This window comes from Emydura macquarii, unplaced genomic scaffold (genome assembly GCF_026122565.2).
Source record: "Emydura macquarii macquarii isolate MOO-44397 ecotype Brisbane River unplaced genomic scaffold, CSIRO-AGI_Emac_v2 contig_767, whole genome shotgun sequence".
In the NCBI taxonomy this organism is placed as follows: Eukaryota; Metazoa; Chordata; order Testudines; family Chelidae; genus Emydura; species Emydura macquarii.
The window spans coordinates 1,614,360-1,629,372 of NW_027130904.1; the positions used below are offsets into that span (position 1 = coordinate 1,614,360).

The 15,013-nt window shown below is 41.1% G+C and overlaps 1 protein-coding gene across 1 annotated transcript in view; it reads left to right on the forward strand.

The window, feature by feature from the left end:
- Positions 1-1,797: 1,797 nt before the first annotated feature.
- Positions 1,798-15,013, forward strand: part of RFX3 (regulatory factor X3) — a 132,916-nt gene continuing 119,700 nt past the window's right edge. Inside the window, exon 1 of the mRNA XM_067543060.1 lies at positions 1,798-1,854. The gene's annotated coding sequence lies outside the window, so the exon portion shown is untranslated. The remainder of the gene's footprint in view (positions 1,855-15,013) is intronic.

Here is a 15,013-nt window from a genome sequence, read left to right on the forward strand (position 1 = left end):
CATTAGCAAGGAGTAGGTCCTAACACACACTTTCTCTTTTCTAATGCCATGTGGGTTGATTATTGTGTTATTGAAAGAGCAAGGTCCAGCATGTTTTCAGCAATGCAGTCCACTAGGAAACTTATTGGTCTCCATGTGTTGTGTGGATTAGGAAAGTCAGATAGTTTCATATTTTCATTGGACTGCGGAGGTTTAGGGAGAGGAGGCTCTTTCTCAATGTATATCCTGGAAAGTATACTATTCTAATATTGTAGCTATAGACAGTTTACATATGGTTATTAATATTACTGGGAAAACTGAGTAAGGATATGTTAAGGATGATGTGTTCAGTGTCTTAAGATTCATTATCTGCTTTTATTACTGAATTTTAAAAGTCTAGCTGCTTGGGTAGTTTTTGTATCAAGAAAAATGACTCTAATATAACAATTTATTATTATTTTATTTGTATGAATTAGATCAACTTCTTCCGATGTATTCTTTGGAACATAATTTTGTTCAAATTATGAACAAGTTATGAATATCAAGATATTCAGTCATGTTCACGGACTCATCATCCCTTTGAGATTTCACTTCCCTTGAAATGCATTTGCACTTTGACACCCGTGGGCCCAAAGCAGAATTTCAATATGTGAGGGCTTATAGGCTGACAAGTAGTGAAAAAAACAAAGTGGTATGTCTTGAGTATAGTGGGTTGCCAACCTTGCATTTTAGTTTTTACTGACATGAAGATCTGAAGTTGATTTTTTTTTTTTTTTTTTTTTTTTTTTTTTTTTTACTGACGTGGTAAACTTTTTACTGACATCACTAAAAATATCATGAACAATACAATAATGTCACAAAATTGTGTATTCACTTTACATTGAATTGTTAGATGACTAGTGGGGGCAGATCCCAGCCTCCTGTCATCTCATGTGCCCCACACCTAACAGGTCTCTTCCTGCTTTTTTGTATATGGATTAGCACTAGAAGCCATCACCTATAGGGCATATGGTTATGGGGGTGGGTGGCAAATCACAGTATGTGTGGGTGCTAGGTATATGGAGGGAGAGGAAGGAACAAAAAGGTGAGGTGACTGCTTAGTGGGCTCTATAAGGGAGGGTTAACTGTGTGCCTTTTCCAGGGCTGCCCTGACTACCCGGATTGAGCTACCTGCTGCAATCCCGTCTGCCCCAAAGAGTGGGAGTTTCCTCCTGCTGCTTTCACTAGGTGCCTGGTCAAGGCCATGGGAAGGAACTGACCAGTTTAGTCTGGGGATTTTGCAATTTAAGGATGCCCCTTCGTGGACAAGCAGCTGCCCTTGCGGGAGTATCTCCGTCTACCTGCACATCTAGCTACCACCCTCGCTCTACTGTCTTGGCTATTCAGGTTGCATCCCTAACTGCAGCATTTCCACAGCCAACGCTGCTGCATCAACAGGAAATGCCCTCCAGTCGACGTAGCATTACTCTTTTCAGGGGTACTGCATCAACCAGAGAGCATTTCCTGGATCGATTGGGCAGGTCTCCATGGTCAGCTCAATTGATCCTGCTGCATCAGTCCGATGCAGGGCTGGCCAGCAGACGTACCCTCTTACCTGCAATGCATTGATCAATCAGGTTTTTTGAGTGTGTGCAATAGAAAACAGGAAGTTGATAAAGTAAGAAATCAATGTCAAAATACAATATGTTTTATTTCTACCCAATTTCACGGACATTTTCATTTATTTATGGACAGTATTAAAACTGCACATTTTTTTATTGACTATAAATTTACAGACGGTTGGCAACCCTGCCTGTATTCCAGTCCCCAGGATAATAAAGGCAGCATGCCAGCTAAAGCTGACTCAAATCTGCAAGTTGGGAGCCTTTGGAAAAGGTAAATGATAAGCATCATTGCTGGCAACTACAGAGGGGTGGGTGTAACCCCAAGACCCAGTCAGAGTGATTGGATCATACAGTCTCACTTCAAAGAGATGTGGAGGCCTGATCCTATCATTTGAAAGGGACTGGAAAAGTCGTAGAAGGGGCAGCTTACCCAGGGACCATGACAGAAGCTATTCGCTCTTTAAATAAGTTAATACTTTTTTGATGATCAATTTTTATAGCCTTATAACTTTTTAATAATAAATTGCTAATATTTATAATAGCTGAAGTGAAAAGTACATAAAATAGATTCATTCGCTCTCTGTTTTTGGTCCCACAAGGAAAACCTGAATAAAATGGCATTGCCTATGTGATGTACATGAGAAATGAAAAAGGAGGTGCCTCTCTCCTTTGGCACTCTATTGTGCCAGTGGGGGGGTGGGTTTGTATGGTGGGGGTTGCTCACATCCTATGTGATAAGAAGCTCTGGGTGGAATTATACAACAGTTAAAAGGGCTGGGCCAGAGGATCCACGGCTGTGCAAATCCTCTTGTCTTCTGTCCCTACTCCCCACAGCCAGAAAGAGTGCACAAAGCTCTGCGGAGGCTATGCCAGTCATTGGGCTGGAGTAGCTTCTGCATCTTGTAGAAAGGTTTCCTTCCCTCACGCACATCTGCCATCCACCCACACTGACTACTTGGGCTAGATGCTGACTTGTGAATGTTGAGTGTTATTTAGTAACTTTTAAATAATGCAATCAGTGCACCCATTTCACCTAGACAGAGTGTTAGAAGTGGCAGTTTGGAAATATTTTTTTTTATTTGAGTCTTCTGAGTTAGCACCAGTCACTTATTTGTTGTGTTAGGTTTTCCTTGGTGTGCTCATCCAAGTGAAAATCGGAATTGAACCTTGCTTGTCCTATTTTGCTGTTTTAAAGTGTCTGATACTTTGAACATGTTCCAATACTTTCCTGTAGAATGTCAAGAAATGCAACAAACTGCATGATCATCCACATCTGAAAAGATGTGTTATGAAGGTTATCCTCTCAAACAGAAGGACCTAAACTCTTTTCCTTTTTTAGATGAAAGCTTTGATGCTGGTGAATATAGCAAATCTTGTATGAGGACCTCAATTCCATGGATTTTCTTTGTAATAACATCTCTTATAATCCATTATTTATAAACCAGGCACCAAATTTCATCAGCCTTTTGACAACATATTCTCTTTACTTTGTATGGGAGCTGATGAATTTAGACTAATATAGTGCCCCTGCCCACCCAGTTACCTCCTCTAATGCCCAGCGGACTGGGATCCCTATTGCTCAAAATAATCTCTCGGTTGCCTAGCACGGTGGCTCTCACCTTTTCAAGATTGCTATACCCCTTTCAGGAGTCTGATTTGTCTGCATACCCCCAAGTTTCACCTCACTTAAAAACTACTTGCTTACAAAATCAGACATAGAAATACAAAAATGTCACAGCACAATTTTACAGAAAAATTGCTTACTTTATCATTTTACCATATAATTATAAAATAAATCATTGGAATATAAATATTATCCTTACATTTCAGTGTATAGTATATAGAGCAGTATAAACAAGTCATTGTCTATATGAAATTTTGGTTGTACTGACTTCACTAGTGCTTTTAATGTAGCCCACTGTAAAACTAGGCAAATATCTAGATGAGTTGATGTACCTCCTGGAAGACATCTATGTATCCTCAGGGGTATGTGCACCTCTGGTTGAGAAGCACTGGTCAGGCAGATGCTGAGTCTGCCGTTGCTCCCCCCAACTTTCCTCCCAGGGACAACGTGCCTCTTCCTGAGTTACTAGCACACAGAGATCCAGGAACCAAGCTACCCTACTTTGGAAGTACACCAGTTTTCTACATTTGTCCAGTCTGCCACTTCATAATGAAAATCCTGCTTTGCCTGAAGTTCTTATGTATACCTAAAGTAACAAACATGACCATCAGATTAAACGTTTCTTTGATAAAAAAAAATGTGACCCTCACACATGAATTGTGATAAAACAGGCAGCCTTGTCGTGATCATAAACATATTCATTAAAGTGATGTAGTGGTTACATTAAAAATCAGAGGATTGAGTTTGTTCAATTTACCTATATCAGGCATTTGTTGAGCTCCCCTCACTATAGTGTTTCAGTGCTCAATTTACATTTACCACTATTTTAACTACCTACTGCTTGTTACTCCTTCCCAGGTGGCAACTTTTCATTCTTTCCAGAAGGAATTTGAGATATTTGAACAGAATTGTGTTCTTATTGTTTACCAGGAGTTGACAAAGCTTTATTCACTTGGATATTCATAGACTCATAGAAGATATGGGTTGGAAGGGACCTCAGGAGGTCATCTAGTCCAACCCCAACTAAATCATCCCAGCCAGGGCTTTGTCAAACTGCACCTTAAAAACCTCTAAGGATGGAGATTCCACCACCTCTCTAAGTAACCCATTCCAGTGTTTCACCACCCTCCTAGTGAAAAACATTTTCCTAATATCCAACATAGACCTCTCCCACAGAAACTTGAGACCATTGCTCCTTGTTCTGTCATCTACTACCATTGAGAACAGCCTAGCTCCATCCTCCCTGGAACCTCCTTAAAGACTACTATCAAATCCCCCCTCATTCTTCTCTTTTGCAGACTAAACAAGCCTTGTTCCCTCAATCTCTCTTCATAAGTCATGTGCTCCAGCCTCCTAATCATTTTGTTGCCATCCTTTCTGTACTGGGGGGCCCAAAACTGGACACAATACTCCAAATGTGGCCTCACCAGTGCCGAATAGAGGGGAATAATCACTTCCCTCAATCTACTGGCAATGCTCCTACTAATGCAGCCCAATATGCCATTAGCCTTCTTGGCAATAAGGGCACAGTGCTGACTCATATCCAGTTCCTTGTCCACTGTAACCCCCAGGTCCTTTTCTGCAGAACTGCTGCATAGTCAGTTGGTCCCCAGTTTGTAGCAGTGCTTGGGATTCTTCCATCTTAAGTGCAGGACTCTGCACTTGTCCTTGTTGAACCTCATCAGATTTCTTTTGGCTCAGTCATCCTATTTGTCCAGGTCACTCTGTATCCTATCCCTACCCTGTAGCGTACCTACCACTCCCCCTAGCTTAGTGTCATCTGCAAACTTGCTGAGGGTGCAATCCACTCTATCCTCCGGTTCATTAATTAAGATGTTGAATAGAACTGGCCTCAGCACCGACCCCTGGGGCACTCCACTTGTTACAGGTGCCAACTAGACATTGAACCATTCATCATTACCATTGATGATCTAGCCAGCTTTCTATCCATCTTATTGTCCATTCATTCAACCCATATTTCTTAAACTTGCTGATAAGAATGCTGTGGGAGACCGTATCAAAAACTTTGCTAAAGTCATCATGTCTACCCCTTTCGCCACATCTACAGAGCCAGTCATCTCATCATAGAAAGCAATCAGGTTGGTCAGGCATGATTTGCCCTTGGTGAATCCATGCTGACTGTTCCTGATCACCTTCCTCTTTTGCAAGTGCCTCAAAATGGATTCCTTGAGGATATGTTCCATGATTTTTACGGGGACTGAGGTGAGACTGATCTGTCTGTAATTTCCCAGGTCCTCCTCCTTCCTTTTTTTGAAGATGGGCACTATATTTGCCTTTTTTCCAATCATCCGGGACTTCCTCCAATCGCCATGAGGTTTCAAAGATAATGGCCAATGTCTCTGCAATCACATAAGCCAACTCCCTCAGCACCCTCACCGGCCCCATGGATTTGTGCATGTCCAGCCTTTCTAAATAGTCCTGAACCTGTTCTTTCAGCATTGAGGGATGTTCACCTCCTCCCCATTCTGTGCTTCCCAGTGCAGTAGTCTGGGAGGAGCTGAACTTGTCTGTGAAGACAGGCAAAAAAAATATTGAGTACTTCAGATTTTCCACATCATCTCTGACTAGATGGCCCTTTACAGAATGGGGGAGGCACACACTTTCCCTGACCACCTTCTTGTTGCTTACGTATCTGTAGAAACACTTCTTGTTCCCCTTCACATCCCTTGCTAGCTGCAACTCCAGTTGTGCTTTGGCCTTCCTGATTTCACTCCTGTATGCTCGAGCAGTATTTTTATAATCTTCCACTTCTTGTAAGCTTCCGTTTTGTGTTTAAGCTTACTGCAGACATCTTTGTTAAGCCAAGCTGCTCACCTACCATATTTGCTATTCTTTCTGCACATTGGGATGGTTTGTTCCTGCACCCTCAATAAGGTTTCTTTAAAATATAGCCAGCTCTCTTGGACTCCTTTCCCCCCTCATATTAGCCTTCCAGGGGATTCTGCCCATCAGCTCCCTGTAGGAGTCAAAGTCTGCTTTTCTGAAGTCCAGGAAGTCTGCCGTTCTCCTTTCTTCCTTTGTCAGGATTCTGAACTCTTACCATCTCATGGTCACTGTTGCCCAGGTTACCAACCACTTCTACTTTCCCCACTAGTTCTTCCCTGTTTGTGAGCAGCAGGTCAAGAGGAACACAGCCCCAGTAGGTTCCTCCAGCACTTGCACCAGGAAGTTGTCCACGACACTCTCCAAAAACTTCCTGGATTGTCTCTGCTCTGCTGTATTGCTCTCCAGGCAGATGTCAGGGTGATTGACGTCCCCCATGAGAAACAAGTCCTGTGATCTGGAAACTTTCACTAGTCTTCTGAAGAAAGCCTCATCTACCTTGTTCTCCTGGTCTGGTGGTCTATAACCGACATGCACCACGACATCACCCTTGTTGCTCTCGCCTCTAAACTTAACCCAGACACTCTCAACAGACTTTTCTCCAGTTTCATACTGGACCTCTGAGCAATCATATTGCTCCCTTACATACAGTGCAACTCCTCCACCTTTTCTCCCCTTCCTGTCCTTCCTGAACAGTTTATACCCATCCTTGACAGTGCTCCAGTTGTGTGAGTTACCCCACCAAGTCTCGGGTTATTCCAGTCACATCATAGTTCCATGACTGTGCCATGACTTCCAATTCCTCCTGCTTGTTTCCCAGGCTTCTTGCATTTGTGTACAGACACCTAAGATAACTAGCCGTTTGCTTTTCTTTCTCATATGAATCAAGAGGCTTCCTCTGTTGCACCTGCCTCTGTGCGCTCCCTCCTAGTGTCCCATTCATTAACTCTGCAAACTAGTCCAGCTCACAGAATAGTGTTTCTAGATGATTGTTATTATTGCAAAGTTTTTTAATGAAAAAATGTAGTATGCTGTTTGCAGTGCCATTAGGCTCTGGAGTCTATGGTTGACTGGATAGACGCTATACCATAATACATTTATTCCTTAAAACCTATTTAGGTATTACTGTTTGAAATCTGGAATTGGCAAGAAAGCAGAACTCTACTTTGATGCCATTGAGTGAATCCTTTTCTGTAAAGATTAAGATCCATAGAATACATTCTGAGTGGGAGAGGTCATCCCGGCAAGTTGTCTGGGGAGAGCTCACTTGGAAGTCTGGTTAAAATGGCTGAGCATAAATTTCCTAAGGTTGTTGGCACTTTGTTTATTTTATCTAATAATGCCCTCTTGTAATAAAAAGACCCTACAGATCCTCCACAGGCAAAAGAGACAAAAAGTGTCACTCTTCAAAAAGACGAATCAGCATTTTCACAGAATGGAAACGCACAGACCTCTTCCTATCCCCCCCCCCAAAGAAGGGGTGTGCGTGTCAAAGTTATTAAAATAGAAAGATTGATGGGCTCATTGGCTTATGTTGCCGAAGACCATGAAATTGGATCAAACCACTCTGAAGCAAATATCTGCTTGTGTGAAATCTCTTACAGATAGACATTTCTGCTGTAAACAGGCTGGATCCTGGCCAACTTGGAGAGCTACAAGAAGCGTGACGAAGAAGGAAGTGGACAGGTTCTAGTCTTCACTGGCCACATGGAACCTCCAGTCTCCTGGCTGGATTCCACTGCGTTCTTGGCATGACTCTCACCCACCCCCACATTCCACACTCACTATGCTGCTTAGACTGCTAAATTATTCCATGACCCCATGTGCAGCAGCAGTGTCACTGCCATGTCAGGCATGAATTAAATCTGTTACAATAAACCATGTTACAAACACTTACCTTTGCAGGCAGAGGGGACAGAGAACTTCCCATCTTGTCCTTGACAGCTTTTTGACATTTCCATAGAACCTTAACAGAACCATTTCTGTTAAGCAACAAATCAAACCATGTCTGTGTATGCAAAGCTCCTCAGGCAGTGAAACCACTTTAGTTTGTGCTTTGCAAGAGAGCCTGAGTGCGAGAAGTAAAGTATTGTCATGGAAAAGAAACTGGCTAAGAGATTAAAAAGATAGAGTAGGAATTAAATCTTCATTTTTCATCATGGCAGAAGGCTAATAATGGTTCGTTGCAAGGTTCTGTACCTTGACTAATGAAGTTTAATGTATTTATGAATCATCTAGAAGAAGGGCTCAGAAGCTAAATGGCAAAATTTGCAGATGAAACAAAATTATTTAGTCAAAAACAGAAAAGACTGGGTGGAACTTCAGTGTGATCTAACTGAATTAGATGAATGAACAACATAATGGCAGATGAAATTCATGGTTAACACCTGCAAAGTAATGGATACGGGAAGGAGTACTCTAAACTACTTCATATATCTTACTGAGTTCTAAATTTATTCATCTTGCCTCCGCTGCCTGTAGATCCACCCATCCAGACAGAGTCTAAATCTTGCAACATCTACCTATATGTCTCAAAGATTTTGCTTTTCCTCTTTGTCTGTACAGCTAAAACCTTTGGTTCAAACCCTGATTTTTTTTCCATCTTGACTATTGCAACTTCCTCCTTTTTGATCTTGAAAAATAGCATCTTTCCTATTTAAATCCATTCAAAATGCAGTTTGAAAGGTGATCTTCCTGACTCTCCTTCAGCCATACCACCCCCTTTTTGCGTCCTTCCACTAACTATCCCTCCACTAGCTTTCCGTTCATCACATCAAGCATAAGCAACTTGTCTTCGCTTTTAAGGTTTATTTGAGTGAGAACCGCACTACCTATTATCACTCATATGGTGAAAGCTGCTGACTGCGGCCTCCTCTCTAGCAATTATATTAGCCTTTCCAGGCCAGCTATCCAATTTTCCATCAAACACTTTTGCACTTTTTCCCAAACTGCCCCTTATAAATCAGTAAATCTGCCTGTAAAAATCTACAAAACTAGTACATTCTCCAGATTTTTCCTTAAAAACCTTTTCTGTTGTGATGCCTTCAAACCACTCAACAATGGCTCAATATCTCATATACTGCAGCTACTGCCTGTTACACTAATAATATTCGTCTCTCTGATACAATGTGTATCACTGCCCTTTTGTTGTATCCTACTGTTGTGTTTTTCTTATTCTTCTATTGTAAAGTCATTGTTTTAGAGACTGCCTTTTAAAGACAAATCTGTATAATACCTAGTACAATAATGCCCTGATTGGGACCTCTAGGTGATACTATGATACAGGGACAGATCCGGACATCATTGTGAATACTTCAAGGAAGACTTCTGTTCAATGTGCAGCTGTGTCAAAAAAACAAACAAAATGTTAGTATGCATTAGGACTGAGAGAGAATAACATAGTAAATATTATGCCATTATATAAATGAGTGGTATGCTTATATCTGGAATACTGGATGCTGGGTGTCAAGCATATGGTCCATGGGGCAGAGCTGGTTCACTTTAAGTATTCAGATTGTGCAGAAGCTAAGCTCTCATTTAAAAAGAGTTTTTTAGCCCTTAGTTTTGTGACAAAACTTTTCAAATGTAACTGCTGTAGTGATGTCTTCCTGAGTTTTTGGACATCCTGAAACAATGATTCAGAAGAGTAAATTCCCCCGCCCCTCTTTATTTCATTGGGGTGTCAGCTATAAAAACCCAATGATAACATTTCAATATAAACATCACTACTTCGTTGTGACCATTTTAGCAGGTAGGGTGCAGGAGCAAAGCCTAAAGATTGATAGAGTTTAAGGCCAGACAAGATTATCTAATCTAATCTCCCGTATATCACAGGCCATTAAATTTCACCCAGTTAGCCTTGTATTTATCTCAATACCTTGTGTTTGACTAAAGCATGTGATTAAGTTGAGCATCCAGTCTTGATTTGAAGACATTGAGACATTATGGGTGGGTAGAGATGAGATTTAGGAGTTACTATAGGGAAGGAAATACAGACAGAAGAACAGAGGAGATACAGAGACCAGATAAGAGGGAGGGGAAAGGAGTGTGGGGAAGGAAGCATGGGAAATTAAAGGCAGAAATAGTGGTGGTACTAAGGGGGAACATAATTTCTATCTGTGCAATACTGAATGTGCCAAAATACTATTGAATAAATAACTAAAGGTTTTATTACTACATAAAGGACTTATTTTATCCTTGATCTTTATGCAAACCTTCCATTGACAAAAATAGGAGATCTGCTATGGATTGAGGGGAGGACTATTCTGAATATATACTCCAGCCTAAGGACCATAATTATTTTTTTAAAAATTGCTTCTTTCCACTAAAAGAGTTTTGGCATCCCTGTTTAGAAGCTGTAAAAATAAATTCCATTTCCTTGAGAGTTGGTGCTTATAGCTTAAAACAGCAAAACAAAACTGAAGGTGGAAGAGCCTAAAATGATAGCATTTGATATATGCGACAATACAATTGTTTAGGGGGATCAGGAAGACTTCATAGTGTATAAATTTCACTTGAGCAAGCTAATGTCATATAACTATCATTAGAAATATAGAAAATAAGAATTTTTCTAGAATCTCCATTAGAATAGATTAGATACCATATAATATGCCCAGATTTGAGCCTTTTCACCATATAGAATTTCACAGCATATTAAATATCTATCCTATTACTAATCTCCTAAATTATTCAATCCCTGTGAAAATGTATTTGCAATACAAAATAAAACATTTAAAGTATGTGCAGAGACAAACACTATAAAGAACAAAGGCAATAGATGTTTTATGTGGAATGGAGGAGGAAGCTGTCCTTTAAAGATATTCAACATACGTCAAACAATAGTTTGAAAAATAGAATCATAGATCATAGAATCATTGAAGATTAGAGTTGGAAGGGACCTCCGGAGGTCATCTAGTCCAACCCCTGCTCAAAGCAGGACTAACCTCAGCTGAATCATCCCAGCCAGGGCTTTGTCAAGCCGCATCTTAAAAACCTCTAAAGATGGAGATTCCACCACTTCCCTAGGTAACCCATTCCAGTGCTTCACCACCCTCCTAGTGGAAAAACTTTTTTCTAATATCCAACCTAGACCTCTCCCACTGCAATTTGAGATCATTGCTCCTTGTTCTGTCATCTACTACCTTTGAGAACATCCTAGCTCCATCCTCCCTGGAACCCCCTTTCAGGTAGTTAAAGGCTGCTATCAAATCCCTCATTCTTCTCTTTTGCAGACTAAACAAGCCTAGTTCCCTCAGTATCTCCTCATAAGTCCTGTGCTCCAGCCCCTAATCATTTTTGTTGCCCTCTGCTGGACTTTCTCCATTTTGTCCACATCCTTTTTGTAGTGTGGGGCCCAAAACTGGACACAATATTCCAAATGCAGCCTCACCAATGCCAAATACAGGGGAATAATCACTTCCCTCAACCTGCTGGCAAGGCTCCGACTAATGCAGCCCAATATGCTTTTAGCCTTCTTGGCAACCAGGGCACACTGCTGACTCATATCCAGCTTTTTATCCACTGTAACCCCCAGGTCCTTTTCTTCAGAACTGCTGCCTAGCCCGTCGGTCCCCAGTCTGTAGCTGTGCATGGGATTCTTCCATCCTAAGTGCAGGATTCTGCACTTGTCCTTGTTGAACCTCATCTGATTTCTTTTGGCCCAATCCTCCAATTTATCTAGGTCACTCTGTATCTTGAAGGATACACTCAGGGATGTTCACCTCCTCTCCGTTCTGTGCTGCCCAGTGCAGTAGTCTGGGAGCTGACCTTGTCTGTGAAGACAGAAGCAAAAAAGGCATTGAGTACCTCAGCTTTCTCTACATCCTCTGTCACTATGTTTTCTTTCCCATTCTGTAAGGGGCCCACACTTACCCTAATCTTCCTCTTGTTGGTAACATATCTGTAGAAACCCTTCTTGTTCCCCTTCACATCCCTTGCTAGCTGCAACTCCAATTGCGCTTTGGCCTTCCTGATTTCATTCCTGCATGTTTGGGCAGTATTTTTATAATCCTCCCTGGTCATCTGACCAAGTTTCCACTTCTTGTAAGCTTCTTTTTTGTGTTTAAGCTCACCAAAGTCTTCTTTGTTAAGCCAAGCTGGGTGCCTACCATATTTGCTATTCTTTCTGCACATCAGGATGGTTTGTTCCTGCTCCGTCAATAAGGTTTCTTTAAAATACAGCCAGCTCTCTTGGATTTCTTTCCGCGTCATCTTAGCCTCCCAGGGGATCCTGCCCATCAGCTCCCTGAGGCAGTCAGAGTTTGCTTTTCTGAAATCCATGATCCGTATCCTGCTGTTTTCCTTTCTTCCTTTGTCAGGATCCTGAACTCTACCATCTCATGGTCACTGTTCCCTAGGTTGCCACCCACTTCTACTTCCCCTACTAAATTACAGTTACTTTGTGTGAGGGTGTCTAAGCGAACAATTTCTGCAGAATTTTATACTTTTATTTAAAATAAAATTGGTTTCTTTAAAGATACGATTGGTGCAGGTTTCCCACTGTGGGGCCCAGACCTCCAATGTGAGTCGCGTGGCCAGATCCCTACCTCACAAAATTTTGGACCCTCTGACGTGCATGTAGTCTGCCTCAAAGTCTTTACACTATGAGTGTGCTTTAATCTCAAGTACTTTGGAGTCCAGAACATTCCAGCCAGTTCCTTTCTGATTTGGGTCAATAAAGGAGCTCTCCATAGGAACTGAGCAATAATTCTAACTAGCACAGCTCTGGCTCATGCTGAAACTCATTTTAGATTATTTTTACCCTATTTCAGTTGTTTCTTCTGTTTTCAGTCAGTGCTCCTGAGCCCGAGAGACCTCTTCCTTTTGGCTCTTTGCATCTTTCACAATGCTATATATTTAGACTTGTTTTCTTATCTTTCTTGTGTTTTTTCGAAAAACATAGGCAGTACCAGCTATATGTTTTGATGTGTATCTATGTATATATTAAATGTAGAAGTTGATGCTATTTGTGGTTGCCTAATACTTTCCATTGACACCCACGCCCTGGGGGTGAGAAGGGGAAGTTCAAAAATCAAAAGGCAGACCAAAATCACTACATGAACTCTTAAAAAAAAAAAAAAAATTCTCATGATTGCTTAGGGTCTAACTCACGATTCTTGACCTTTGGAGGTGGCAACATTGCATTGTCAAGACTCAGTTTTCAGTTGTTTATCACTTTACCAAACTTTAACTATTTATGCTGGAATTTTATATGCCATGTCTCTGCCTCAGGCTGATTTTTTTTCTTTTTTCTTTTTAATTCAGCAAAAATGGTTCAGCTGTTTTTAAGAACATTAGTTAAGGATAAATGTTGTTCCAATGTTTAAAAAATTCTTAGTACCATTTTATTAAAAAGTACTACTGTTTCAGTGCTCTGGTACAGACACTTGAAATTTGACAGGAATGGGTTGCTCTGGGGTTAGAGCTTTTGCTTTCCACCAAGATTTGGTTGAGTTCTAAGCCTCTGAAAATCACCATCAGCATATACTTGGTAGACATTAGTTAGAGGCAGGCTGGCAGACAAATAAATAACTAAAGGTTTTATTACTACATAAAGGACTTATTTTATCTTGATCTTTATGCAAACCTTCCATTGACAAAAATAGGAGATCTGCTATGGATTGAGGGGAGGACTATTCTCAATATATACTCCAGCCTAAGGACCATAATTTTTTTTTTTAAATTGCTTCTTTCCACTAAATGAGTTTTGGCATCCCTGTTTAGAAGATTCTATCTGCACCAAATATGCTTCAGATAGGCTTCAATTATGTTATGTTCAGTTATGTTCTCCTGTGCTCTCAGTGATTCCTTTGCAGGTGCCAAGGTAGCATGGAACAGGAGGAACCAGTCTGGCTTGAATGCAGAGTTAGGGAGCAGAGTGGAGAGAGGCAGGGGGACAGGGATGGGGATAGGGAAAGTCTTGGGTGGGGAGTAGGAGCAGAGGAGCACAGTGTTAAGTTGGGAAGGAAAGGATGAAAGGGGAGCCCAGGGGCAGATGGGGATTTTGGAGCAGAGGGGACAGAATAGGAGGGTCAGATGTGGTGGGGCATATTAGGAGCAAAACACAGGAGAGGGTAGACTGAAGGGATCCTGTGCACTGAATGAAAAGGGTCCTGTAGGAAAAAATTATGTGATTAAAGACTGTCTTAGTGCATACATAAAAAGGAACTGAATTATAGTTGCTTGGGCATCTTTCATTCTGGCATTTCCTAAGTTTTGTGTGCTTGACTTGACAATTAACATTCTTTTAACATTGTTTTCTATGTAATTATGGCAATACCACTCTCAGTACTGAGTTTTGCACTTAAAGTAGGATTCAGCCTCTTTCTACATAGCAAAAATACAGCATGTCCATCCCAACATTAATAAATTGGTTAGTTAATCAAAGTTAATTTAAAAATGCATCTTTAAAAATTTAACATCCAATGACAAACTTTTTTTCTTTATCCCAAATGATCTTCACAAAATAACACACAGGCTTCATGATTCCCTGATAGCTAAAACTCCCTGAATTTTGTGCATAGCTGCATTTGAAGATATTTTTAGGAGACATTTTTTTCATTATTCTTCATAAATAATTTCTTGTTCATCAGAGGCAGATGAAAATATTCTAAATCAAACAATTCCATATAGAACTGCCCTCTTCCAAAATGGCCATCATCTCCCTTTCTTCTCAGTGGGACTGAGGCCACAGACTGCTCTTAACAAAGATGGCTGCTTGTTAGATATGAGTGGTGGCCATTCTGAAAGGCTGATTCTGGGAAAGAGCAACCACTGGGTCATTTACAGCACTCTATGCAACCTAGTGCCCCCCTAGCAACACTTTGGCACACTGATCCAGAAGGGAGCGCACCCCATGCTAAGTCACCCCCATTGATAGAGTGCGCTATGTGCAGGAAGCAATAAGCTGGGGCATTGACTTAAGCTAGGAGAGATCTCACTGCTAATGTTAAGCAATGAATTT